At 49.4% G+C, this 27,484-nt stretch overlaps 1 protein-coding gene across 2 annotated transcripts in view; it reads left to right on the forward strand.

The window, feature by feature from the left end:
* Positions 1-27,484, forward strand: part of ANKRD11 (ankyrin repeat domain 11) — a 1,181,327-nt gene that overhangs the window by 1,038,719 nt on the left and 115,124 nt on the right. The gene's annotated exons all lie outside the window — the stretch shown is intronic.

Here is a 27,484-nt window from a genome sequence, read left to right on the forward strand (position 1 = left end):
AGACTTGTGGACCATTCGGAGAACTTCCCTGTAATTGGAATCTTGCCCTTTGTAAGAGGTCATGACTACAATCCAGTTTTGTTTGGCGTTTGAGTCTCTATTCTTAGCCTGTTCTGTCAAATACCAGCCTGATTTTAGATTTATATTCTGTATGTTTTCCCCTCAGGCAGGATATTATGCATTCCATTGCATCTTTCTATTGTCTGTAAGTCTGCTAAGTGAGACTCACTTGTCTAGTGTATCACATTTGGTTTTGCATATGGATTACACTGATGTCATAATCCTGTTACCAAGGGCAGCATGATGGTTGTGAACATATAGTCGATATTCCAGGACTGTTAGAAATCCCAGCTATAAGGATAGACAAAAACTAGGTATGAAGCTGGAGATAATATTTAAGATCGGGGTGGTGGAGGAATATCAGGAGTAATACAAAGACACTGTGCTAATTTTTTGATCCAAAATACATTCAAAGGAAAGTTAAAGGCCAATAATGACCAGTGCTTTCTAAGGACAAGCCAGAGCATGGAGCACTGAAGGTTAGATGTGTACAGTGTGTAGTTGGAATGAGGAACACCCGTTAAACATGTAACGCTTTTGTCTTGGAGAGCTCTAATTTTGAGATGTTCAGCTTCTTTAGGGGACTGTCAATTTAGAATTATTTTTCATATATATATATATATATATATATATCAGCGCTCAAGTTGTACCATCAATCTCGGGTCACTCGTGAGCGGGTGCTTCAGACGCGATGGTACACACGTATCAAAATCCAAGCTCGGACTCCATTTCTCTGTTATAAAACTAAGTTCAGCACTCCAGGGGTACAGGCAAGAGTTTCTTTATTTCGCCATTAGCTGTAGACAGACTCGTTTCGGACGTGAGTCCTTCGTCAGTGTTTACTCTGAATGCCGCGAGGCGGCTACTTTAAATATGTCATTCTCACACGCCAATCACTATTAGATGACGGATTCTGAGATCGCATAAGCGCACATGTGAATGTGGCGGCCATCTTTAAATGCACAATTTAATGCATTTCCAATGCAGTTTGTTGTTACTGCAGCTACTATTGCCATCTCAATACAGCTTCATCAACACATATAAAGTAGAGGGACAGACATTTCAATTTAGTATCTCATAATGTTAAGCAGCACAGTGTCCAAAAGAAACACAATTGAGAAAGGAAAAAGCAAAAGATCCTTAAAATCGACTTTGCAGAGGATATGTCCATGATTCATTCATTTTCCTAAATGTACCATAAGTTCTTCTCCACTATTCATCCCATGTGGATGTTTAGTTTGCATATCAATAATATAACGAGATTCCAGTCTACGTAACCTCATCAATCTGTCCCCTCCCCTTGGATTAATCGGAACATGATCTATGCCAAAGTATTGTAATAGATCCCTATTACTTTGGTGTTCCTTGGCAAAATGCCGGGCCACCGGGTAGTTAACATCTTTGTTGCTGATGGCACGCTGATGTTCCAAAATCCGCATTTTTACATTGATTGTGCTGTCAATGTATTTAAGACCACATGGACAGGTCAAGCAGTACACAACATAAGGGGTTTGGCATGTGATGAACTTGGCTATTCTTCTGGGTGTTTGTAGACCAGGAATGTTATATGTTAAAACCCGTTTGCTATTCTCACAGGCCTTGCATTTGGCACAGGGAAAGAATCCTTTCATATCTTTTCAAGTGTTACTTTTCTTAAGCTTAGGGGGCATTAGATGACTCTGTACCAACTTGTCTTTTAAAGAACTTAGTTCTCGCTCCTCTGTTGCACCAGCCTGCTGCGCACACTAACGCTGCCTGCCACAGCGGGGGTGCTCCCGCTAGTTAAATGTCAGCTCCACTCGGTTATCGGGTAATCGTACCCTTCCTCACAGAAGACAGCACTCACGGGGGGAGTTCCAACAAAACATTTATTTCTTAGGAACTCGGGACGCACAACAGACGCTATATATATATATATATATATATATATATATATATATATATATATATATATACACACATATATATTTGCTGGAAAAAACAAAGGTTAGTGATCTAGTTGAATGTTGAACTAGGTTAAGAGTGTATGTTTATAGACAAAAAAAACACTGAAATTAGTCAGTAATAGTTCAGTGAAATAACTATAACTTTTGCCCTCAAATTGCACTGCTTATGACCTCACATATCATATCACTCATTGCGATGTTCAATAACATCGTTGATTTCAGTGTTTTGATTTAAAACAATTGTTTTTATATTATTACAAGGTGAAACTATGACATCACGTTAACCTTTTTTTTTCAGTGAACTCTAGCTTTTATTTTTTTAATGAAAGCTAAAATCCTAGTACCTAAAATAACTCTAACATCTCTTAAATTTTTTCCCCATTGAATTTCTTAGGGTTTTTTATTACATAAAGTAAGATATTACCATACCCAACAGTAAAGCCACTTTATCCTTAGATTTTCAGTGAATGTCTTTGGCTTTTTAAACATAAAGTTCTGTAGTAGGGGATCTCTGTGTATTGTCATAATCTAGTGCATAGTCCAGCCCATGTGCGTGGACCCCGGAGCAATCAAAAATAATCTCTTAAAGTGTCGAAAAAATGCAGAACTGCACAGACACTTAAGAGAGAATTTAAAGACATATAATGCAGCCTATAAACAGGCTACACTGTCTAGTACTTCAACTAGAAATTCCACCAAAAATCCACAAACAGCAAAGCCTGTCCAGATTTCCTTTGCCCTAGCAGCAAAAACCCTCTGAAATGATAGAGAGGAAGGCATGGACAGACAAGCCCCATAGGCTGCCATTATGTGGCTCAAAACAAGGTACTGTGCCTTTAAGAGAACTTTCCAGAACTTCACAGTATCCCAGAATGCACTGCAGGTCCCTTTTACTTTCAGTTCTTTTTTCCGGCTCCTGCAAGCAGGACCCTGTAGCATTGAGCTCTCCCTTTTTAAGGGTTTTTGGTGATTTTTTTCACTACTTTTCTCAAGTTAAGTGCTTTATTGTACTTTGGTGCCTTTCTCCTTGGTTCTTGCACTCTGTTTTTGTCAAATATGCCTGCTTTATTTGATAAATGCCCGGAGTGCTCCAGGAAGAAGGCCAAATCGGATCCCCATGAGGTGTGTATCCTCTGCCTTCCCTCTTCACATATCCCAGAGGAGTGTGTGATATGTCAAGGCTTCTCTGGCAGGACCCTGAAGGACAGGAAGAAGATCAGACTTCAGGGCCTCGAGGGAAGAAGATTGAAGGCACAAGGTGGGTCTGGAGGGGCTTCTGCCCATGCTGAGGCCTCTGGGGGGCTCCCCAGGGGCAGGAAGGCCAGCAAACGTCACCATTCTCCGCCTGGGTCTGTTGCGCCCACTACGGCGTCGAGAGGAATGATTACGGTCTGCTCCCCATCGTCTGAGACCAAACAACGTCGACACTCGGCGTCGAGGGATGTTACTAGACCATCGAAGTCCCCGGTGACTTTCTCTTCGTCGTCCTCTTCGACGTCGGAGTCGAGCTTTCAATGTCGACAGACCAGGCGTCGGCGCTCGCCATCGAGGCGACACCGCCGTTCGCCGTCGGCGAAGAGGAAGCGTTTGGCGTCGAGGGAGTCCTCGTCGTCAAGGTCGCCGTCGAGGCACAGGTCGCTGTCGAGGCAAGTCGCCGGCAAAGCACGGTCGACGTCAAGGCACACATCGCCGTCGAGGCATGGAAGATCACCGTCGAGGCATGGACGATCGCCGTTGAGGCGCCGGAGATCGCCCTCGAGGCGCCGACGATCGCCGTCGAGGCGCAGAAGGTCGCCATCGAGGCATAGAAGGTCGCCGTCGAGGCGAAGGCGTTCGTCGCCGTAGAAGAGGCGCTCGACGTCAGGAGGCCGGCGCTCGCCGTATGGTCGCCGTTCCTCGACGTCAAAGAGAGGTGGAAAGAGTCCTGACGCCATGGGAAGTTCGTCAACGTCCCAGGCGGGTAAAGATGGAGGTTCGCCGGGCTCGGTGTACTCCGAGGTGTATACCCCGTCGGTGAAGGTGACTCCCCCTCCTCCATTGCCGAGGGGCCTCGCTCCAAGGACTCCTACTCCTCCTCCGTTGCCTCCACCGCAACCTGGACCAGGGTTACCTGCGAAGCCGCCTCCAATTCCACTGAGGTCGACTTCGTTGCCTATTCTTCCTACGCCTCCCAAGGGTACGCCTAAGCCGAAGGCCCCGTCCAAGCCCAGCTCCAGTGGATCCGGTTGATCGCCCTCGGCCGAGGAGGTCACGTTCTCGCTCCGGACGGAGAGGAAGATCTAGGAGTCGTCATAGATCCTCCACCAGATCGAGACGTCGCCATAGGAGGCGGGGGTCTAGGTCCCGCACGGACTCTTCCAGGACCCATTCTTACTCCCCGACCTTATCGGACTCCCCAGAGACCAGGGTTTCTCCAGTGGATGACATTGCCACTTTCCAGGAGGTCCTCCTGAGGGGGGCTGCGAAGTTGGGTATCGCTCTGACTGCTCCTACACCTTCGACGTCAGTGATATTCGAGACGCTTCACAAGAGGCATCTGTCTCGCCCCTTGCTTCCACTAGTATCTGGATTGAAGGAACCTGCAGAGGAGCTGTTCCTCACACCGGCGGTGGTGAAGGCCGCTCCCTCCCGACTTCTAAAGAAGTACAGGGACCCGGATTTGGTGATAGTGACGGCGGCCAGTAAGCTACACTCTACCTCCCCGTCCTCCACCGTGCCGCCAGATAGATGGATCGACTCTGCTGGGAGGAAGGCGTGTGGGACCGCATCCACAGCCATGAAGGCGTCCAGCGATGCAGCTCTACTGGGACTTTATGACCGGGCGCTGTGGGACTCCCTTCAACAGTTTGTGGAACTGCTACCAAGAGACTAGAGGGAGGACTTCCAAGAGATCCTCAAGGAAGGGATGCTGGTGTCCAATCAGGTCATCAGCGCGGCTGCGGATTTCTCCTTGTTGGCGGCCCATGGTTACTGCCATGGAATCAGCGACGACATGCCTGGCTCCGGCTCATGTCACTCAAGCCGGAGGCCCAGCAGCGGGTGGCCAACCTGCCTTTTTCCGGAGATACTTTGTTCGGAAAACACGCAGATGATGAGCTGTCCCGCATGAAGGCGGCGGCTGAGACCCTTACGGCTGTGGGCTTGGAGAAGCCCAAAGAGAAGAAATCCTACAGGCAGTTCCAGAGGCGCTACGGCGCACAAGTAAGAGCACGGGGGCAGTCTTCGGGACAGCAGCAGCAACAACAGCAGCAGTTCCGGAGACCCTTCCAGAAAAGGCAGAAGGGTAGAGGGGGACAGCAGTCCTCTACCGCGAACAAGGGCCCAGCCGGGTCTCGACCCTGAGCGGTTACTTCCCCTTCATCCGTTACCCGCTCCGGTGGGGGGAAGCGTTACATTTTTTCTGGCAGAGTGGAGAAAAATTACTTGGGACAAGTGGGTGCTAAATATTGTTTGCAATGGATACAGTCTTCGGTTCATCAGCCCTCCCCCAGCGATCCCTCCGGTCAGCTCGCAGTATCAACTGCGCGAGCTCCAGGCGGAGGCCGATATCCTGTTAAGGGAAAAGGGCGATAGAAGACGTACCTCTGTCTCAAAGAGGAAGAGGTCTGTACTCCCGGTTCTTCCTGGTTCGAAAGAAGGACAAGAACGAGTTCAGGCCCATTCTGGACTTGCGGCAGGCAAACAAATGTATTCGCAGAGAAAGGTTTCGCATGCTGTCGTTGCATCAGATTTTTCCTCAGTTGCAACAGGGAGACTGGCTATGTGCAATAGACCTACAGGATGCGTATTTCCATGTGCCCATTGCACACAAACACAGGAAGTTCCTGTGAGTCCAAGTCGGCACCAATCATTATCAGTACACAGTACTGCCTTTCGGGCTGAAGTCTGCGCCCAGGACATTCTCGAAGTGCATGGCAGTGGTAGCGGCACACCTCAGGAAGAACAAGGTGTTTGTCTACCCGTACCTGGACGATTGGTTGATCAAGGCCTCCTCCTTCTCGGAAGCTCAAGCACACTTCCAGAAGACGTACGTTCTCTTGAACAAGTTGGGGTTGCACATCAACATGTCCAAGTCTGTCCCGATCCCGGTCCAGTACATTCAGTACTTGGAAGCCACCATCAATACGCTGTCAGCAAGCGTGTCTCCTTCGGAGGAGCGACGGCGATCGATCCTTCGGAAGTCTCAGGCTCTTATGACTGCTCCATCTACAACAGTGAGGCCGGTGTCTTCTCTACTGGGGTCGATGGCCTCTTGTATCTTCCTCACTCCACTTGCACGACTACACATGAGACCTCTGCAGGAGTGCTTGGAGGACCAATGGGACCAGATAAGAGGATCTTGGGACGACAAGATACGACTGTTTCCGCATGCTCGTCAGTCCCTGAAGTGGTGGTGTTCAGCGGAGAATCTCCTTAGAGGGGTTCCCTTCCACAAGGACATTCCCACTCAGACTATCGTGATTGATGCTTCTCTCCACGGCTGGGGAGCGCATTCGGGAGACTTAGATTCAAGGCACGTGGTCTCCGATGGAGTCCACGTATCACATCAATTTCCTAGAACTCAGAGCTGTTCACTTGGCACTGAAGGCTTTTCATCCGTCCTTCCAGACCACCTCTCTGCTTGTACAGACGGACAATACGACCACGATGTATTACCTCAACAAGCAAGGGAGCTCGAGATCGCGCACCCTGTCTCGGGAGGCGCAGACGATCTGGCACTGGCTTCTGCCAAAGGACTGACGATAACGGCTACCCATCTACCAGGTGTGCAGAATGTTCAGGCAGACGCACTGAGAAGACTGATTCAGGAAAACCACGAATGGGTCATAAACGACGAAGTACTAGGAGAAGTCTTCGAAAGGTGGGGGACTCCAGACATAGATCTGTTCGCCACCGCCGAAAACAGCAAATGCCGAGACTTCGCCTCCAGGTACTACCAGCAAGGGACGCTGGGGAATGCTCTCTGGATCAACTGGTCGGACAGCTTTGTGTACGCTTTTCCACCCATTCCCCTGATTCCAGCGGTGCTCATCAAGCTGTCTCAGTCCAGGGCACGGATGATCCTGATTGCCCCGGAATGGCCCAGGCAGTGGTGGTTCACGGACCTGCTTCACCGGTCTTTGCTTCCTCACATACGGCTGCCATGCAGGCCGGACCTTCTCACGAAGTTCGTGGGGCAGATGTTGCACCCCAACCTCTCGTCTTTGAGTTTGGCGGCATGGCTTCTGAGATAGTGCAATATGGCCTTTTAAATCTGCCCGAAGATTGCATGGACATACTGAAGGCGTCTAAGCGACCTTCCACTCGGACCTCTTATGCTTACAAGTGGAAGAGGTTTTGTATCTGGTGTGCGTCCAAGAACTTTGACCCAACGACGTGCAAGGAAGATGTCATCCTTCCTTACCTTCTACATTTGGCGCGGTCTGGCCTTAATGTTCATTCCATTAAGGTTCATCTCGCTGCATTGACTGCCTACAGGAAAAGCCCTTCACAGACTTCCTTCTTCCAGATCCCTGTGATCAAAGACTTTTTGGAAGGCTTAAAGAAAGTGTTCCCTCCTGTCAGGCTTCCTTCGCCTTCATGGGAATTGAATGTGATGCTGTCCAGATTGATGAAGGAGCCTTTTGAACCCAATCATAAGGCTTCGTTGCAGCACCTGTCCTGGAAGGCGGCGTTCCTCGTGGCCATTACATCGGCCCGCAGGGTGAGTGAAATTCAGGCGTTGTGTTGCCAAGAACCTTATACTGTCTTTCATGCTGCTAAGGTTGTTATGCGTACTCACCCTAAATTTCTTCCCAAGGTTATTTCTGATTTTCATTTCAACCAGACTATAACTTTCCCTACGTTTTTTCAGAATCCTTAGTCTCCAGCGGAAAGGTCCTTGCATTCCCTGGATGTTAGGAGGTTGCTGAAATTTTATCTGGATAAGACCAAAGATATTCGTAGGTCAGACCAATTGTTCATCAATTATGGATCAGTCAGGACGGGTCTTGCGACCTCTAAGCAGTCCATCTCTAGGTGGATTGTGTCCTGCATACAACTGTGTTACCAGAAAGCTAATAAGACCTTAGGAGGTAAGCCTAAGGCTCATTCCACCAGGGGCAAAGCTGCCACGACAGTCTTGCTCCGTAATGTGCCAATTGCAGAAATATGCAAGGCCGCCACGTGGAAGTCGGTTCATACCTTTGCTAAGCATTACTGTCTGGACACTGATGCCAGAGCAGATGCTCAGGTTGGACAGGCTTCGCTGCGGAATTTGTTCGCACAATTAGTGGTGTTGATTTCTTTCTCCACCGCTGCTTTGGTGTGGGGATGGGCTTGCCATTCTATTCACTAGATTATGACTATACACAGAGATCCCCTACTACAGAAGGAGTAGTTTCTTTTCTGTAACTCCAGTTCTGTAGTAGGGGTATCTCTGTTATAGTCATAAGCGCCCGCCCTCCTCCCCGGTGGAGAGAGATTCATGTAAGGAATGCTACAGCTCTGGCATGTTACGCCTTCAAAAAGAACTGAAAGTAAAAGGTACCTGCAGTGTATTCTGGGATACTGTGAAGTTCTGGAAAGTTCTCTTAAAGGCACAGTACCCTGTTTTGAGCCACATAATGGCAGCCTATGGGGCTTGTCTGTCCATGCCTTCCTCTCTATAATTTCAGAGGGTTTTTGCTGCTAGGGCAAAGGAAATCTGGACAGGCTTTGCTGTTTGTGGATTTTTGGTGGAATTTCTAGTTGAAGTACTGGACAGTGTAGCCTGTTTATAGGATGCATTATATGTCTTTAAATTCTCTCTTAAGTGTCTGTGCAGTTCTGCATTTTTTCGACACTTTAAGAGATTATTTTTGATTGCTCCGGGGTCCACGCACATGGGCGGGACTATTTACTAGATTATGACTATAACAGAGATACCCCTTCTACAGAACTGGAGTTACAGAAAAGAAACTACTCCTAACATCTTATTACATAACTAACTATAATGCCACTTTAACCTTGTTGGGTTTTTTCAGGGAATATCTGCATATTTTTTTAATCCTATTCGCACAACTCCATCATGAGGATAGCTTTTGACTGTGCCACCGCACATAGCCTATGACTGTTGGCAGAATATGGCTGTACGGCTTGGCGTATGGCAGACTTCAGTGCCCAACTGGCCTAGGCCTAGCCCTCACGGTCAGATACCCAGCCCATATTTTAATGTATTTGTATTTTTTTCGGTGCGAAACGGCACTCCAGGACAGTACAAGCTTCACTTCTTAATGCGTACACGTTCCCGCACGACTTGACTGGATTGCCACGTCTGGTCCTCTCAGTATTCCCTCTAGACCTTATAAAAAGCCTCACTGGGTCCTGTGGCATAAACATTTTTTTTAGGGGATGGGGGGGGGGGTTCTGTGGCAGCATAAGGGCCAGAGTATGAGGATACCCCCACCCCCTTGTGTTGGTGTGTGTATATGTATGTATGTTTGTGTATATGTGTATATATATATATATATATATATATATGTATGTGTATATGTTTTTTTTTTCTTTTCTTTTTTTAGCAGACTCCGGTCACAGGGACCGCAGCCTGAATGGGGGGTGCAACATTTTTGCTGATGTTGCAGCCAGCCAATCAGACTGCGCGGCACCACGGGAACACGGTGGTGGTAAACGAAAACAACAAAAACAACTGTCACAGTGGTATATTTTTTAATTTGCAATACCGCTGGAGTACGACTGTGGCAACTGTAGAGGTCACTATATTTTTACCTTTATTTTCTCCAACAACTAAACAGATGTATAACAAATCATATAAAAGTATATAGCGTTCTGTTGAATTTATTGTAATTCTGTTCAGATGTTTTTTTCTGTATTGCTTTCCTATCAGGGAAAACTGATTTGGGGGACCCCTCCCCTCCGTTCTTGGGAATGTTGAATGAGAATTTGTCAAATGGCGCCAAAGTTATTAGCAAAATCAACAATGCTCTTCCTATGGAAACTCTGACCTACGAGGACTAGCCAATAGTGACCACCACTGTATAATTAATAAATATATGTTCAAGGCATGTGTGTCTGTAGATGCACATGCTTTGCATAAGTCCACCATCTAGTGTTGGGCTCTAATGTTTACAAATCGTTTTTCTTCGAAGAATTCTTATTGAGTCCACAGGCTAAGTCAGTCCTCCTTTGGTAACAATACGTATAGGTATTGACTCCCATCTTCAAATTGTTTTTTCTACTGACTGGTTTGGATGTACTCTCTCTCGTTCCAGTTCAAGACCGTTTTCTCAGTCTCCATTCCATTAGCTAGTTATCTACATTTGACTGTAATGTTTCTATTGGGTAGTTTATACCATGTTTTGAATATCTTTAACGGGCTGGGGTTCTCAAATAACTTCTTGGCTTGCGGGCCATGCCTGACTTAATCGTTTCCACTCTGTCAGCCCACCAAGAAAATGAGCTGCTAATGGACCGCACTCAGTTTTGTTTGTCTGCAGTGCTGCTCCAAATATTCCCATACAGATCTACATTCGATCTTTAACCTATGCCTCTCGTTCGATCATTGAGAAGTAAATTGCGAAGCATGTAAAATGTACTGTTCGAAGAAAACTTTGTGACCAAGGTGCGCGCCCTGTCGAGATGCAGTGCGACAACACACCAGATATCTTTGGCCTGCAACACGATCTAGATGAGGCATTGCAGCCTAAGAAGGATCCGTATCCAGTTGCAGTTCAGAGTACCAACAGGAGCAAGAATCAGAAATGGTAGAATCCTTCCAAGAACGTCTGATCGTGAGTACCTCTGCCCGGACCTGAAACATTTAAAAAATCACTTTCCACCGATGAGCCTGCTCACCGGCTGCCACTGTATAAAAGGTGTGTTGTGCACCAAAAATCCTCTTCGGAAGCCATGCTTTCGGGCTGTGCACCGAAAGAAAGGCTTTCAGCAAGAGCCTCCACCTCAAAATCTAACAAAGGAGTCTTCGGCCCGAAACAAAAACCTGATTCAGAGATGAGTGGTCCTACATCAAAACCAGAATCTATTTTGGCACCGAAATGTTTCACCTTCGGGCCCAAGATTTTTAATGTATGATTAAAATCCCCTCCACATCCAATTCTCGACGGGGATGGCCGAAAAACTCAGGATCAAAAGATATTGCAAACACGGCCTGACACAAATAAAATTATTGTCCTGCTAGTAAAGACTCAAGTTTCAAAAAAGCCTTTGTCCTTTGAAGAAGCCTTGGACAATTCCCCACCCCTCTTAAAAAACAAAAGGACGGAGACACTATCAATGCACAGCCAAATCTACATATGTCCCCAACCTCTGTCTCCACCTCCTAATTTTTCACCTCGGTCACATGAGAAAGACCTCTGTCCACATCAGTCCCCTTCACATTTTGAAGACACAGATAATAATTTATATGATCATCCACAACCACAAAACTCTTGGGATGATTGATGTTGAACCACAGGATAATACTGCTCCTGACCTATACCCATGAAGGCCTTCATCACCAGATAATGCCTCAGCTTTTCAAGATTTAATTTGCTAGAGCAGCAGACTTCCATCCTGTCCCTTTACACAGGATCCCATTGATTATTTTCTTTTTAAGACTATTACTCATGCTAAAAGAGAAACACAATACTTACCATGCTGACAAAACATTTAAAGACCCAGTTATAGCTTGCATTATTACAACGAGAATAGATAAAAAGTATTAAGCTGACCCTTCAGACCCTATATACTTTAAAGGTCACCTAACACCAGATTCTTTAGTGGTAGCAAATGCTAGGAAAAGAGCTATTTAAAAAATAGGAGATTCTCCTCCACCGGACAGAGTCAAAATTAATTGAATCTTCTGGCAAAAGGGTTGTGGCTCAACCTGCAAACAAATGGAGAATAGCAAATAGCAAACCCTTTTAACTCACTATGGCCAAGCACACTGGAATGAAATGGAGGGACTCCTCCAAAATCTCTTTCAAGAATTTAGAAAAAGAGGACAGGAATAAGTTACAGAAGGCAAACAGATTTGAAATATGCTCTTGACGCAGCATATACTGTAATTTACTTTGCAGGCATGTTTGGCTTAGGGTGTCTGGTTTTAAACTAGAGGTTCAACAGGCTATCCTAAATTTACTAAAATATAGAGGGAAATGGCAGTGGTTATAAGAAAAGTCAGCACCTCAGTCAGTCTTACCCCAGTGCTTTAGCAATATACACTTACTAGGTGTTCTCTATGTAGAACACTGTGCCATGTATCAGTGTCCGTCCTATATACAGAAAATAATTCTCTCTCCCTTCTACCATATAATCAAATATGAGTTACAGAGCACAGCCACTTCTGTGTCTTTTGTCTGACTTAATAGTCAGTATGGTTTTAATAGACCCAAATTCAGACACAACATGAGTAAAAAATTATTTGAAAACCAGTATCAATAGTGATTTGATAAAAGTTAGAAAGTCCTTAGGAGTCTTGATGTAGTTGACTCGAAGTACAAGTTGGAAGAGCAGACAGCCTACCCGTGTTTTGTCGTTTAATACGACTTTTTCAAGGCTCACGAGTATTCCTACAACAGTAGATGGAAATATTCTTTTGGAAGACCTGGTGAAGTTTTCTAAGGATCCGTAATGCACTTTGATCATTCAAATAGCACCAACGATCCTCTTATGTAAAGTGCATCCAAAGGAAAATTATGCTCTAACTCATATTTGATTATATCCTAAATTTACTATTTGACAAATATCACCTTTTTGTGTCGCAATTGGACACAGCCCTCAAAGATAAAAAAGACACAGATATGGCAAAATCAATGGTGGTGCTAAGCGACAACTACCAGTTACCCCTAAAGCCCACTCCACTTGGAACGTTGGTGCTTCTATTGCATTTTTACAGAATATTCCAATTGCTAAAATATGTAAAGAACCATCTTGGTGTACACCCCATACTTTTACTAAATATTATTGTGTGGCTGTAGCAGCACAACAGTCTAATGTTGGACAGGCTGTACTACGTACTCTTTCAAACAACTCCAACCCCCACAGGATAACCACCACTATGGGAGAGGGATTGCTTTGCAGTCTATGCAGAGCATCTGTATCTACAGCCACACAAACCTTGAACTGAATACTTACCCAGTAAGCATCTATTCTTGGAATGTAGTGCTGTAAATTCACATGCGCCCTCCCTCCTCCCCGGATACATTTGTGGTTGGTAGTTAATATTTATTTACAATACTTGCATGGTCATCACATTCTACACTACTTCTAACTCCATTATTACCCGTTTGCTACAAAACAATCTCAAGATGGGGTCGATGCCCATGCGCATTGTTACCAAAGAGGTGTTGGACAGCCTTGTAAAGAATTCTTCGAAGAAAATCAGCTTGTTATCATCTGGGCCCAACACTAGGCTTGTGTAAAGCATGTGATTCTGTAGTAGGGGATCTCTGTGTATAGTCATAATCTAGTGAATAGTCCCGCCCATGTGCATGGACCCCGGAGCAATCAAAAATAATCTCTTAAAGTGTCGAAAAAATGCAGAACTGCACAGACACCTAAGAGAGAATTAAAGACAGATAATGCAGCCTATAAAACCAGGCTACACTGTCCAGTACTTCAACTAGAAATTCCACAAACAGCAAAGCCTGTCCAGATTTCCCTTGCCTAAACAGCCAAAACCCCTCTGGAATGATAGAGAGGAAGACCTGGACAGACAAGCCCCATAGGCTGCCATTATGTGGCTCAGAACAGGATACTGTGCCTTTAAGAGAACTTTCCAGAACTTCACAGTATCCCAGAATGCACTGCAGGTCCCTTTTACTTTCAGTACTTTTTTCCGGCTCCTGCAAGCAGGACCCTGGAGCATTGAGCTCTCCCTTTTCAAGGGTTTCTTGGTGGTTTTTCACTTTTGTTTCAAGTTGAGTGCTTTCTAAAGTACTTTGGTGCCTTTCTTCTTGTTTATTGCACCCTTTTGATTGTCAAATATGCCTGCATTCTTTGACAAATGTCCGGAGTGCTCCAGGAAGAAGGCCAAATCAGATCCCCAGGAGGTGTGTATCCTCTGCCTTCCCTCTTCCCATGTCCCAGAGGAGTGTATGATTTGTCAGGGCTTCTCTGGCAGGACCCTGAAGGACCGAAAGAAGATCAGGCTTCAGGGCCTTGAGGAAAGAAGGCTGAAGGCGCAAGGTGGGTCTGGAGGGGCTTCCTCTGCCCGTGCTGAGGACTCTGGGGGGCTCCCCAGGGGCAGGAAGACCAGCAAGTGTCCCCATTCTCCGTCTGGGTCGATTGCACCGACTACGGCGTCGAGAGGGATGACAGTCTGTTCCCCATCTTCTGGGGCAAAGCGACGTCGACGCTAGACGTTGAAGGAACTGAACAGACCGCCGTCTAGGTCTCCTGTGACTATTTCGTTGTCGTCATTGTCGATCACGACGTCAAAAGTCCCGGCGTCTGTGCTCGCCGTCGGCAAAAAGGAGAAGATAGTCGTCGAGGGGATCCTCTTCGTCGAAGAGAAGATCGCTGTCGAGGCGCAGGAGGTCTCAACCAGGTTAAGATGTCACCATAGGGGGTGTGTGGCTAGCAGCATGGCGAGCTAGGACGTGAAGCTCAGGAGTTCCCGGCCAGCTACAACCAAATCCGCCGTAAACATGACAACTTCTCCACCAAAACACGCCAAAACGTGTAGCTAGATCTCCTGCAGCGGTAACAACGTCCTGCGAAACCTGTTTGCAACCTCAAAGCCCTGGAAAGTGAAGTTTGCCTTACCGATCGTGAAAGGCTCCGGAAGGCAAGATAGCGGCGCCGGCGGCCGAGTTGTGACGGAAAAGGAGTGAGGCACTTGGCGGGTCCCGCAGCCGGCGGAGAGAAGGTCGCTGACCCAGGGGGGGCTCTGTGGCACATCTGGCGAGCCCCGCTGCCCGACACCTAAGCGGCGGGCGCTCCAGCTCCCGGCCGCCCTTTCCCACAATGGCGACATGAGTCGTCGGAGGTGAACGGGAGCCGGCAGGCGGAATGTGTGTGTACTGAAGGAGCGCTGACCCAAGGGGATTCCGAGGTACAGCTGGGGAGCCCCACGGACCGGCACCGAGACTGCGAGAAGCCCCGGCTCCCCGCCGCCCTTTACCAAGATGGCAACTTGAGTCGTCGGCGGTGATCGGGAGTCGGCCTGCGGGACTTACATGCGGCAGAAAGAAGATCGCGGGCCTGAGGTCCCGTGCAACAACTGAGGTGCCCCGCGGAATCGGCGAGTTACATCAAGACACCCTGACCCCCGGCCGCCCTTTACCAACATGGCGATACTGTGACACCGGCGGTGATCGGAAGCTGGTCGGTGGGACTGCGGACACACCGGGGAGCCCAACGGAGGTCAGTGAGGCAATTCAAGGGGGGGACACCCTGAACAGGAGGAGTGGTGGCCCCCACAGGACAGAGACGGCTAAGACCCCATACCTTTACCAACATGGCGGCCGTTGCCGCGTAACGGGCCTGGAGTGACTGAGGTTGGACCCCCGGGCAGCGTGACACACCGGGCCATACTCAGGGTGGTGAGATCAACCGGCCCTGAAACGGGAGCCACCCACGGTGAGGACTGAAAGTAGTGGTGGGACAGTGTCCGACACTGGGAGAGACAGCTCCCATTTCCCTGAGTGAGAGACACAGGACCTCATAGAGCAAACGGCTGAGATCCGGAGGGTTAGAGTCCTTTAGTGGCACAACACAGCGGAGGAAGAACACTGAAGCTTGGTAGGGCGAACTGGAACACCGCAAACCCCGAAGGGGGTACCAAGCGTGTGGGGCATAAGACACAGCGCCAGATTCGCTAACACTGGGAGAACCACATCCACGCTGTGATACCGGTATATGAGGGTGCCGGAGGGGTCTGGGGGTCGATCGCGAGAGGACACGGCTGACCAACACTGACTGGGCAACGCAGCAGAAGCCATTGCAACCCACCGCCCGTAGGAGTACGGGCGCACCAGGTCCAAGTGAAACATACTGCTCCAGCATACGAAAAACACTGATCTGGCGACGCCAACCATTGGGAGAAAAGACTCGCTACCTAAACTCCCCAAACAAGGGCCCATGGATAGCTTTGCGGCACCGCGCCACACTAGGGAGGCCGTCCACTCAGCCTCGGAGGGGACAACAGATACGGACAGGCTACTGGCAGCTATTCAAGCGTCCAGATCGGACATTCAGGAGTCCCGAGCAGCCCTAGAAGTTAAAATTGGAGAAGTGGGATCAGAGGTAACTCTCCTGAGCCAAGATTTCAGGAACCTGTCCGACAGAGTTACGGTGACGGAAACGCGAATCGGAGAAGCTGAAGACTCTATTTCCACGCTACGGAAAGACATGATGGAACTCCAAGCCTCCCACAGACAACTATTATGGAAAGTGGATGATGCCGAAAACAGGGCACAACGCAACAACCTACGCTTTGTGGGTTTTAGGGAAGGGATTGAAGAAAATAATATGGCAGCATTCCTCCACACATGGCTAACCGAAACCTTCACATCGGCGCAGTTCTCGGCGTGCTTTGTCATTGAAAGGGCACACAGAGCCTTACTAGCGAAGCCTCCAGAGGGGGCGAGACCCAGACCGGTTATTGCGCGATTCCTTAACTTTGTGGACAGGGATTTGATATTGAGAGAAGCAAGGAAAATGGGGGAGATTTGACTGGAGAATACGAACATCATGATTCTCCCGGACTACAGCCAGGAGGTACAGAAACAGCGACGCTCCTTCGACTCTGTGAAGGCGAAACTGAGAACTTTAAATATCTCCTACATGCTGCTCTTCCCGGCAAAACTCAAGGTACTATATAAAGACAAATAAATTTTTTCAATCACCCAGACGATGCCTGGCAGTGGCTCGAGGAGCGACCAATACTACATAGCAGAGAGACGGCGGGGCGTGAGGAATTGGACAGGTCGCTGAGGCAGAAGACACAGTGGGACTTGCCAAAGCCGCAAAGGAGGAAGTCTCGGAGGATAAAATCCCGCACGCCGGGGACACCATACCAGGCACACACATCTGCGGGAGTGCGGAGAGGGCGATCGGAATCCCCGGGGGAATCCTCTACAGCTGGCTCTAGATTCAACGGTTTACGTCAACAGATGCGCTCGGAGGGTGAAGATGACGAAGATGTAGACTGCAGGGCTTCAGGAGAAGAGGATGACGAGCAGGGAGAGGGACAGAACTCTGTGCATCCACTGGTAGAGGTGATACGCAACCTGGAACATGACTCTTCCGAAAAGAACAGTGGGATTGAGACGGCTACATAAGATTCACATTCATGAACAATGGTGGAGTGGTTACCTGAGATGGTAGCCGGGTGACCTGAGACACGCAAGTTGACACTGCCCGCTATTTTTTATCAGTTAGTGTTGGGTTTGTTCTGTTCTGTCTATGCGCAGAGTCTGGACTCGATACCACACCCTATTCCGCCTTGGTAGGGAGGGTGAAGTTTAGTTGAAGGGTGGGGGGCAAGGGAGGGCGACAGACCGGCTCCCGCTGAAAGCTCTGTCCTGTGTTGGGATGAGACTGGAAGGGGAGGGTGGTGGGGTGGGGGGGGGGACAAGCGGTTACAGCGTTACTACAAGTTGGGGGAGTGGGGGGAAGTTGGGGGGGGGCAGCAGCAAAGGAAATTCAGTCGTACACTTTGATGCACCGTACCACACAGCCATCACAGGGACAAACTGTGAACGAGGGCCACTTTACACAATGGCAAGTACATTAGCTATACCGCAACAGGGTGACAGGGGAGTCACCATCTTAACCTGGAATGTGAATGGCCTGGGGTCGAAAATTAAAAGGGGACTGGTAAATGCATACCTTAGAGTAGCACCGGATATCATTTTATTACAGGAGACCCATCTGAGAGGGACTAAATGTGCGTTCATAGCGAGAGGTCGCCATACAGTCCTGGCACATGCAGGATACACTTCAGACTCCAGAGGGGTGGCGATCCTAATCAAAAAAACCTCCCCGTTTTGCATCACATGCACATGGATAGATCCCCAGGGGACATATGTGGGAGTGCAAGGGACTTGGAAGAGACGCAGGTAACTATAATCGCGGTCTATGCCCCTCCGAAACTCCATGCGCGAACACTTACAGCAATTGCATCCATTCTCCTGGACACAGCGGATACCATACAAGTAGTGGGTGGCGACTTTAATGATGTAATGTGTGAAGTGCCGGATCGTACAGGGTCGGCACGGGGAGGGGGGACACAGACAGCTCTGTCACAGCAGATGGCCAATATAGGACTCAGACATTTGGAGGTGGCTCCACCCCACGCAGACGGCTTACTCAGGGGCACATAGGGTTTTTTCGAGGCTAGACTATATATTCACATCAAGACAATACCTAACAGCGAACGACGTGGCGGAATACAAGACGAGGGGAATCTCGGACCACTCACCTCTATATGCACAGATGGGACGGGCGCTGGGGAGGGGGGGGAGCCGAATGGCGTTTAGCGGCGTGAGACCTTCAAACTACAGAGATTCTGCGTGGCCTTAGAGCCGACATTAAGGTGTACGTGGCAGAGAATGAAGGAACAGTCGTCTCGGGGATCACCTTCTGGGAGGCGATGAAACCGGTCCTACGGGATAGAATACAAAGTAGGTTGGGGGAGGAACGACGTAAACGACAAGCCGAGGTTTCGGTGTTGGAAGCCACAATCTTAACCATAGAGAAGGAGCATCAGACGCGAAACGACGCAGGGGTCTCTTAGACGACTGCTAGATACCCAAAGGAGATATAGGGAGGTGGTTTCGAATGAGGCACGGACGCAATCCCTGGCAACCCTTCACCGTCTATATGACGTGGGGGATAAGTCCGGCAGGCTTCTGGCTTGGCTCAGCAGGAAGGAACAGGCGGCCAGATGGGTAGAACAGATCCAGTCAGTGGAGTGGAGACAGGTCAGCAGTGATGAGGCGATAGCAGAAGCATTTGCGTCGCACTATGAGCACTTCTATGCAATCAGAGACCTGGGGACTAGTGAGGACGCGTTGCTATACATAGGACAAACGCAGGTACCCACGCTGTCCTCAGAAGTGTGCGCAGCCCTAGAAGCGGATGTGACGCTAGACGATATCTCATAAGCCATAGCCAAACTGAAACCGGGTAAGACGCCAGGGCCGAATGGATTTCCAGCTGAATTCTTTAAGCGAACGACAGATCTTTTGACACGGCACCTTAAAACTCTCTTCACAGAAGCATATCAGGAGAGGAGCCTACCACCGGACCTCGCACTGGCTAACATCGTTCCGATCTATAAGGAAGGCAAGCCGAAAGACGACTGTGCCTCCTACCGTCCCATTTCCCTCCTTAACATGGAGGTGAAGATTATAGCGACTATTCTAGCAAACCGCTTGAGATCGGTTATTCCAGATCTCATACACATGGACCAGTCGGGGTTTTTGCCGGATAGGGCAACCAAGTTCAATCTCCGGCGCACACACAATTGGCTGCAAGAAGTCAGGGGAAGAAAGGAGCCTCATTGGTTTCTCTCCCTCGATGCGGAAAAGGCATTCAACGCGGTACACTGGCCTTTTCTTATGGCGGCATTGCAGAGGTTTGGACTCGGCCCGAAATTCCAGAGGTGGGTTCGGATTCTCTACACGGCGCAGAGAGCGCGGGTACTAGTGAATGGTAGGCTGTCCCGCGAGTTTCGAATCGAGAGGGGTACGCGCCAGGGTTGCCCTCTATCCCCCCTTCTATTCACACTAACCATCGAAATCCTGGCGGCGAAGATACGACAGAATGAAAGTATTTGCGGCTTCTCACGGGAAGTCTGTTACCGCGCAAGAAAAAATATCACTCTATGCTGATGATGTGCTACTGTTCATTACTAAACCTGAAACTACGGTCCCGGAGCTGTTTAGGGAACTGGACCGTTGAGGCGGACGGGCTGGTCATACCATAAACTGGCATAAGTCAGTCAAGTATGATCCACAGGGGTTGGAGCGATGGAGGAGCTTGCCAGAGCAATTGGTCAATACCTCAGAAGGATTTCAGTACCCGGGGATTTACATTACCCTAGATAGGAAACTCTTGTTTAGTAAGAATATAGAACGGATAATGGGCAGCGCGGTGGAGGATATGAACAGGTGGAGGCAACTGCCGCTCACCCTACTGGGGCGGGCCGCAATGTACAAAATGATTATCCTCCTAAGTTCCTATACGCGCTCCAAAATGAATATTACCCGCTCCCGGCCACGACGATACCCAAAATCCACACGGACCTTCGCACTTTTCTATGGCTAGGCAAGCAACCGCGGGTAGCCCTGTCGACGCTCCAACGGCACCAATATAGTGGGGGGATTTCGCTACCCAACTTAGAGGCCTACTATTGGGCGGAACACTTGACGCCGATAAATGACTGGATGCACGCCCCAGCGGAGCACCCGACCTATGCGTTGGAAAGGTTCAAAATGTCCACCAAAAATCTAATGTATTATCTCTACGGGGGTGCGGTGAGGATACCGCTTCTCCCGGCAACGGTCATCACACTGAATGCGTGGACCAAGGCCACAAGGCGTATGGGGTGGGAGAAGAGACCTACACGGCAGGCGCCGTTGTGGCACTGTCAATGGTTAAAGGAACTCGGTAAGCTGTGCGGCTTCCGAAGGTGGGATGACATAGGCATATCAAATATCGGGGATGTGATCGCTAAAGGGGAACTGAAGTCCTTCCAGATACTTAAGACCGAATTGGGGTTACACCACTCACAACTATTCAAATACACGCAGTTGCGACATGCATGGAGGGCCCAAAATATCACGCTCACAGACATACCGGAATATGCACCATTGGAGGGCAGGCTCCTTCAGGAACAGATCATGGGTCAGGCGGTATCCCTCACATATAAATCGTTGACCAATAACAAGCTAGGCGACTTGGCAAGGCTTAGGAGCGTGTGTGAAGCTGATGTGGGAGAAATGGAAGATCTGGATTGGGAGATAGTCCTAATGCACCCCTGGGAGGTGGCGATCAAATCGAGACTACGCCTCATCCAGCTGAACGTGCTCCATATAACCTATTTTGATAGGGTACGACTCCTTAAAATGGGGAAAGTAGATGATCCGGCCTGCCTTAGATGCCGTCAACAGCTAGGGGACTTCTATCACACCATTTGGGCATGCGACAGAATACAAACCTATTGGACGCACACATTCACAGAGCTTTGGGGTGGCATTGTCACAGGAACCTAAGCTGGCCCTATTAGGCATGATGAACGAGGTTGACCTGCCACGTCCACTGCTTATATTCCTGGTGCTCGCATTGGTGGTAGCTAAAAGGGACATTGCGAAGTACTGGGGGTCGACGGAGACACCAGACTTAGAGGAACGGAGGAGGGGTTTGGACTTGGATATGGCGGCAGAAAGAGTGACCTATAAAGCAAGAGGCTTTCCCAAAAAGTTCCGAAGAGTATGGGCAAAATGGAGGCAATACCATGGATTGGAGGGAGGGCGTTAGGGGGGGGGGCAAGACCATCGCTGAAGTACCAAATGTAATATTACCGACTGCGAGAGCATTGAATATGCACAATACAGGGACAAGGCGGTGTAAGCGAGACTAAGAATATGATGATTAAACTTTTGAGCTTTGTGGTGGGAGGGGGGGGGGGGGAGTAGTGGGGTGTATGCTGCATTTTTTCATGCCTGTATTAAGTTATGAGTTGGGAGGGGCGGGAGTGGGACTAGGGGATTTTATGCGGCCAAAGTCATGACGGTACTGTTGATTTATTAACAAAATGCAAATATGTCAACTTCTCTTGCACAGTTTTTGTTTGTTCTTGGGGGGTGGGGAGTGGTAAAAAAAGTAAAAGCAGATGCTTGGAATGATTATTGGATGCTTACACTTGTTTATTGAGTTTGTATTCCCAGTGCACCACTGATATTTGCCGCCCGACTTTTGGGGTGTGGGCTACATGGCTGTGTGTTGCTCTACTGACTTTATTGTGAACTACGATGAATAGTTGGAATACTGTTTAAATGCTGGTATTTTTCTGGGTATCTGCAATAAAAAGAAATAATAAAAAAAATGTCGCCATAGGAGGCGTGGATCGAGGTCCTGCACGGACTCCTCCTGGTCGAGGACCAGGACCTATTCACCGACCTTGTTGGAATCCCCAGGGACAAGTGTGTCTCCAGTGGACGACATCAGCACGTTCCAGGATGTTCTCCTGAGGGGGGCGGCAAAATTGGGAATCACGGTGACTGCTCCAACACCCACGACGTCCGTGATATTTGAGACGCTTCACAAGAAGCATTTGTCTCGCCCTCTACTGTCACTAGTGCCTGGTTTGGTAGAGCCTGCGGAGGAGCTGTTCCTCACGCCAGCGGTGGCGAAGGCCGCTTCCTCCCGACTTCTGAGGAAGTACAGGGCCCCGGATTCGGACCCGGCTTTTCTGCGGATAGACCCGGTGCCTGACTCTGGTATAGTGACGGCGGCCAGGAAGTTACATTCTACCTCCCCGTCCTCAACCGTACCGCCCGATAAGGAGAGCCGATGGATCGGCTCAGCTGGTAGGAAGGCTTGTGGGACTGCATCCACGGCCATGAAGGCATCCAGCGATGCGGCGTTGCTAGGGCGGTATGACCATGCCCTGTGGGAATCCCTGCAACAGTTCACGGAACTCCTGCCACAAGACGAGAGGGATGGCTTCCAGGAGATACTCAAAGATGGGATGCTGGTTTCAAACCAGGTCATCAGCGCGGCTGCGGATGTCTCTCTTATGGCTGCCCATGGGTATTGTCATGGGATCAACCAGCGGCGCCATGCTTGGCTCAGGCTAACATCACTCAAGCCGGAGGCCCAGTAGCGGGTGGCCAATCTGCCCTTCTCGGGGGAAACCCTGTTCGGAAAGCATGCCGATGATGAGATGGCCCGCATGAAGGCGGAGGCAGAGACCCTGACGGCTGTGGGCCTGGAGAAGCCCAAGGAAAAGAAGGCCTACCGCCCGTTCCAGAGACGGTTCGGTGCACAGGGAAGAGGAAGAGGGCAGACTTCGGGACAGCAGCAGCAACAACAGCAGCAGTTCCGGAGACCCTTCCAGAAGCGCCAGAAGAGTAGAGGGGGACAGCAGTCCTCTACAGCGAACAAGGGCCCGGCCGGGTCTCGACCCTGAGCGGTTACTTCCCCTACATCCGTTACCCGCTCCGGTGGGGGGGAAGCGTTCCATTTTTTCTGGCAGAGTGGAGAAAAATTACTCAGGACAAGTGGGTGCTGAATATTGTTTGCAATGGATACAGTCTTCGGTTCACCAGCCCGCCTCCATCAATTCCTCCGGTCAGCTCGCAGTTTCAACTGCGTGAGCTCCAGGCGGAGGCCGATATCCTGTTACGTACCTCTGTCTCAAAGAGGAAGAGGTCTGTACTCCCGGTTCGCAAGAAGGACAAGAACGAGTTCAGGCCCATTCTGGACTTGCGACAGGCAAACAAGTGGATTCGCAGAGAGAAGTTTTGCATGCTGTCGTTGCATCAGATTTATCCTCAGTTGCAACAGGGAGACTGGCTATGTGCAATAGACCTACAGGATGCGTACTTCCATGTGCCCATTGCACACTAACACAGTAAGTTCCTGTGAGTCCAAGTCAGCACAAATCATTATCAGTACACAGTACTGCCATTCGGGCTGAAGTCTGCGCCCAGGACATTCTCGAAGTGCATGGCAGTGGTAGCAGCACACCTAAGGAAGAACAAGGTGTTTGTCTACCCGTACCTGGACGATTGGTTGATCAAGGCCTCCTCCTTCTCTGAAGCTCAGGCAGACTTCCAGAAGACGTGCGTTCTCTTGAACAAGCTGGGGTTGCACATCAACATGTCCAAGTCTGTCCCGTCTCCGGTCCAGTGCATTCAGTACTTGGAAGCCACCATCAATACGCTGTCAGCAAGCGTGTCTCCTTCGGAGGAGCGACGATTATCACTCCTTCGGAAGGCTCAGGCTCTTATGACCACTCCATCTACAACAGTGAGGACGGTGTCTTCTCTACTGGGATCGATGGCCTCTTGTATCTTCCTAACGCCTCACGCACGAATGCACATGAGACCGTTGCAGGAGTGCTTGGAGGATCAGTGGGATCAGAGGAAAGGGTCTTGGGACGACAAGATACGACTGTCTCTACATGCTCTTCAGTCTCTGAAGTGGTGGTGTTCAGCAGAGAATCTCCTCGGAGAGGTTCCCTTCCACAAGGACATTCCCACTCAGACTATTGTGACAGATGCTTCTCTCCAAGGCTTGGGGGCGCACTCCGGAGACTTACAGATTCAAGGAACGTGGTCACTGACGAAGTCCACGTATCACATCAACTTCCTGGAACTCAGAGCTGTTCACTTGGCACTGAAGGCCTTTCATCCGTCCTTCCAGACCAACTCTCTGCTTGTACAGACGGACAATACGACCACGATGTATTACCTCAACAAGCAGTGGGGCTCGAAATCACCCACTCTGGCGCAGGCGATCTGGCGATGGCTTCTGGCCAGAGGACTGACGATAACGTCTACCCATCTACCAGGTTTGCAGAATGTTCAGGTGGACGCACTGAGCAGACTGATTCAGGAAAACCACAAATGGGTCATAAACGACGAAGTACTAGAAGTCTTCGCAAGGTGGGGGACTCCAGACATAGATCTGTTCGCCACCGCCGAAAACAGCAAATGCTGAGACTTCGCCTCCAGGTACTACCAGCAGGGGACGCTGGGGAATGCGCTATGGATCAACTGGGCGAACCGCTTTCTGTACGCTTTTCCACCCATTCCCCTGATTCCAGCGGGGCTCGTCAAGCTGTCCCAGTCCAGGGCGCAGATGATCCTGATTGCCCCGGAATGGCCCAGGCAGTGGTGGTTCACGGACCTGCTTCACCGGTCTCTCCTTCCTCACATACGGCTGCCGTGCAGGCCGGACCTTCTCACGAAGTTCGGGGGGCAGATGTTGCACCCCAACCTCTCGTCTTTGCAATATGGCCATTTGAATCTACCTGAAGATTGCATGGACATACTGAAGGAGACTAAGCGACCTTCCACTCGGATTTCCTATGCTTACAAGTGGAAGAGATTTTGCATCTGGTGCAAGTCCAAGAATTATGACCCGACAACAGGTAAGGAAGATGTCATCCTTCCATATCTTCTGCATCTAGCGCAGTCTGGCCTTAATATCCATTCCATTAAGGTTCATCTTGCTGCGCTGACTGCCTACAGGAAATGCCCTTCCCAGACTTCCTTCTTTCAGATCCTTGTGATCAAAGATTTTTTGGAAGGCTTGAAGAAAGTGTTCCCTCCTGTCTGGCTTCCTTCGCCTTCATGGGAATTGAATCTGGTGCTGTCCAGATTGATGAAGGAGCCTTTTGAACCTATTCATAAGGCTTCGTTGCAGCACCTGTCCTGGAAAGCGGTGTTAATCGTGGCCATTACATCAGCCCGCAGGGTGAGTGGAATTCAGGCGTTGTGTTGCCAGGAACCTTGTACTGTATATCATGCTGCTAAGATTGTTATGCGTACTCACCCTAAATTTCTTCCAAAGGTTATATCTGATTTTCATGTTAACCAGGCCATAACTTTACCTAAGTTTTTTCAGAATCCTTCCTCTCCAGCGGAAAGGTCGCTACATTCCCTGGATGTTAGGAGGGTGTTGAAATTTTATCTGGATAATACCAAGGATATTCGTAGGTCAGATCAATTGTTTATCAATTATGGATCAGTCAGGACAGGTCTTGCTACCTCTAAACAGTCCATCTCTAGGTGGATTGTGTCCTGCATACAACTGTGTTACCAAAAGGCTAATAAGACCTTAGGGGGTAAACCTAAGGCTCATTCCACCAGAGGCAAAGCTGCCACGCCGGCTTTGCTCCGTACTGTTCCAATTGCAGAAATCTGCAAGGCGGCCACTTGGAAGTCGGTCCATACCTTTGCTAAGCATTACTGCCTGGACACTGATGCCAGGGCAGACGCTCAGGTTGGGCAGGCTTCGCTGCTAAATCTGTTCGCACAATAGTGGTGTTATTTCTCGTTTCTCCACCGCCGCTTTGGAGTGGGGATGGGCTTGCCATTCTATTCACTAGATTATGATTATACACAGAGATCCCCTACTACAGAAGGAGTAGTTTCTGTCCTGTAACTCCAGTTCTGTAGTAGGGGTATCTCTGTTATAGTCCTAAGCGCCCGCCCTCCTCCCCGGTGAAGAGAGAGATTCATGTAAGGAATGCTACAGGTCTGGCGTGTTACGCCTTCAAAAAGAACTGAAAGTAAAAGGGATCTGCAGTGCATTCTGGGATACTGTGAAGTTCTGGAAAGTTCTCTTAAAGGCACAGTATCCTGTTCTGAGCCACATAATGGCAGCCTATGGGGCTTGTCTGTCCAGGTCTTCCTCTCTATCATTCCCGAGGGGTTTTTGCTGTTTAGGCAAGGGAAATCTGGACAGGCTTTGCTGTTTGTGGATTTTTGGTGGAATTTCTAGTTGAAGTACTGGACAGTGTAGCCTGGTTTTATAGGCTGCATTATCTGTCTTTAATTCTCTCTTAGGTGTCTGTGCAGTTCTGCATTTTTTTCGACACCTTAAGAGATTATTTTTGATTGCTCTGGGGTCCACGCACATGGGCGGGACTATTCACTAGATTATGACTAGAACAGAGATACCCCTACTACAGAACTGGAGTTACAGGACAGAAACTACTCCATCTACATTATACTTGCCAAGAATAGATGCTTACTGGGTAAGTAACATATCACACACGCACACTCACACCTTGCACCCACCCACACCCAGACACACACACTCACACCACCCAGACACACACACCACCCACCCGAGACACACTCACACCACCCAGACACACACACGCCACCCACCCCGAGACACACACACACGCCACCCACCCCGAGACACACACACACGCCACCCACCCCGAGACACACACACACACCACCCACCCCGAGACACACACACACCACCCACCCCGAGAGACACACACACCACCCACCCCGAGACGCACACACACCACCCACCCCGACACAAACACACCACCCACCCCGACACAAACACACCACCCACCCCAACCCCAGAAACACACACCACCCAACCCCAGACACACACCACCCAACCCCAGACACACACCACCCAACCCCAGACACACACCACCCAACCCCAGACACACACCACCCAACCCCAGACACACACCACCCAACCCCAGACACACACCACCCAACCCCAGACACACACCACCAACCCCAGACACACACCACCCAACCCCAGACACACACCACCCAACCCCAGACACACACCACCCAACCCCAGACACACACCACCCAACCCCAGACACACACCACCCAACCCCAGACACACACCACCCAACCCCAGACACACACCACCCAACCCCAGACACGCACACACACCACCCAACCCCAGACACGCACACACACCACCCAACCCCAGACACACACACACACCACCCAACCCCAGACACACACACACACCACCCAACCCCAGACACA

This window comes from Lissotriton vulgaris, chromosome 12, assembly GCF_964263255.1.
Source record: "Lissotriton vulgaris chromosome 12, aLisVul1.2, whole genome shotgun sequence".
Taxonomy (NCBI): Eukaryota; Metazoa; Chordata; class Amphibia; order Caudata; family Salamandridae; genus Lissotriton; species Lissotriton vulgaris.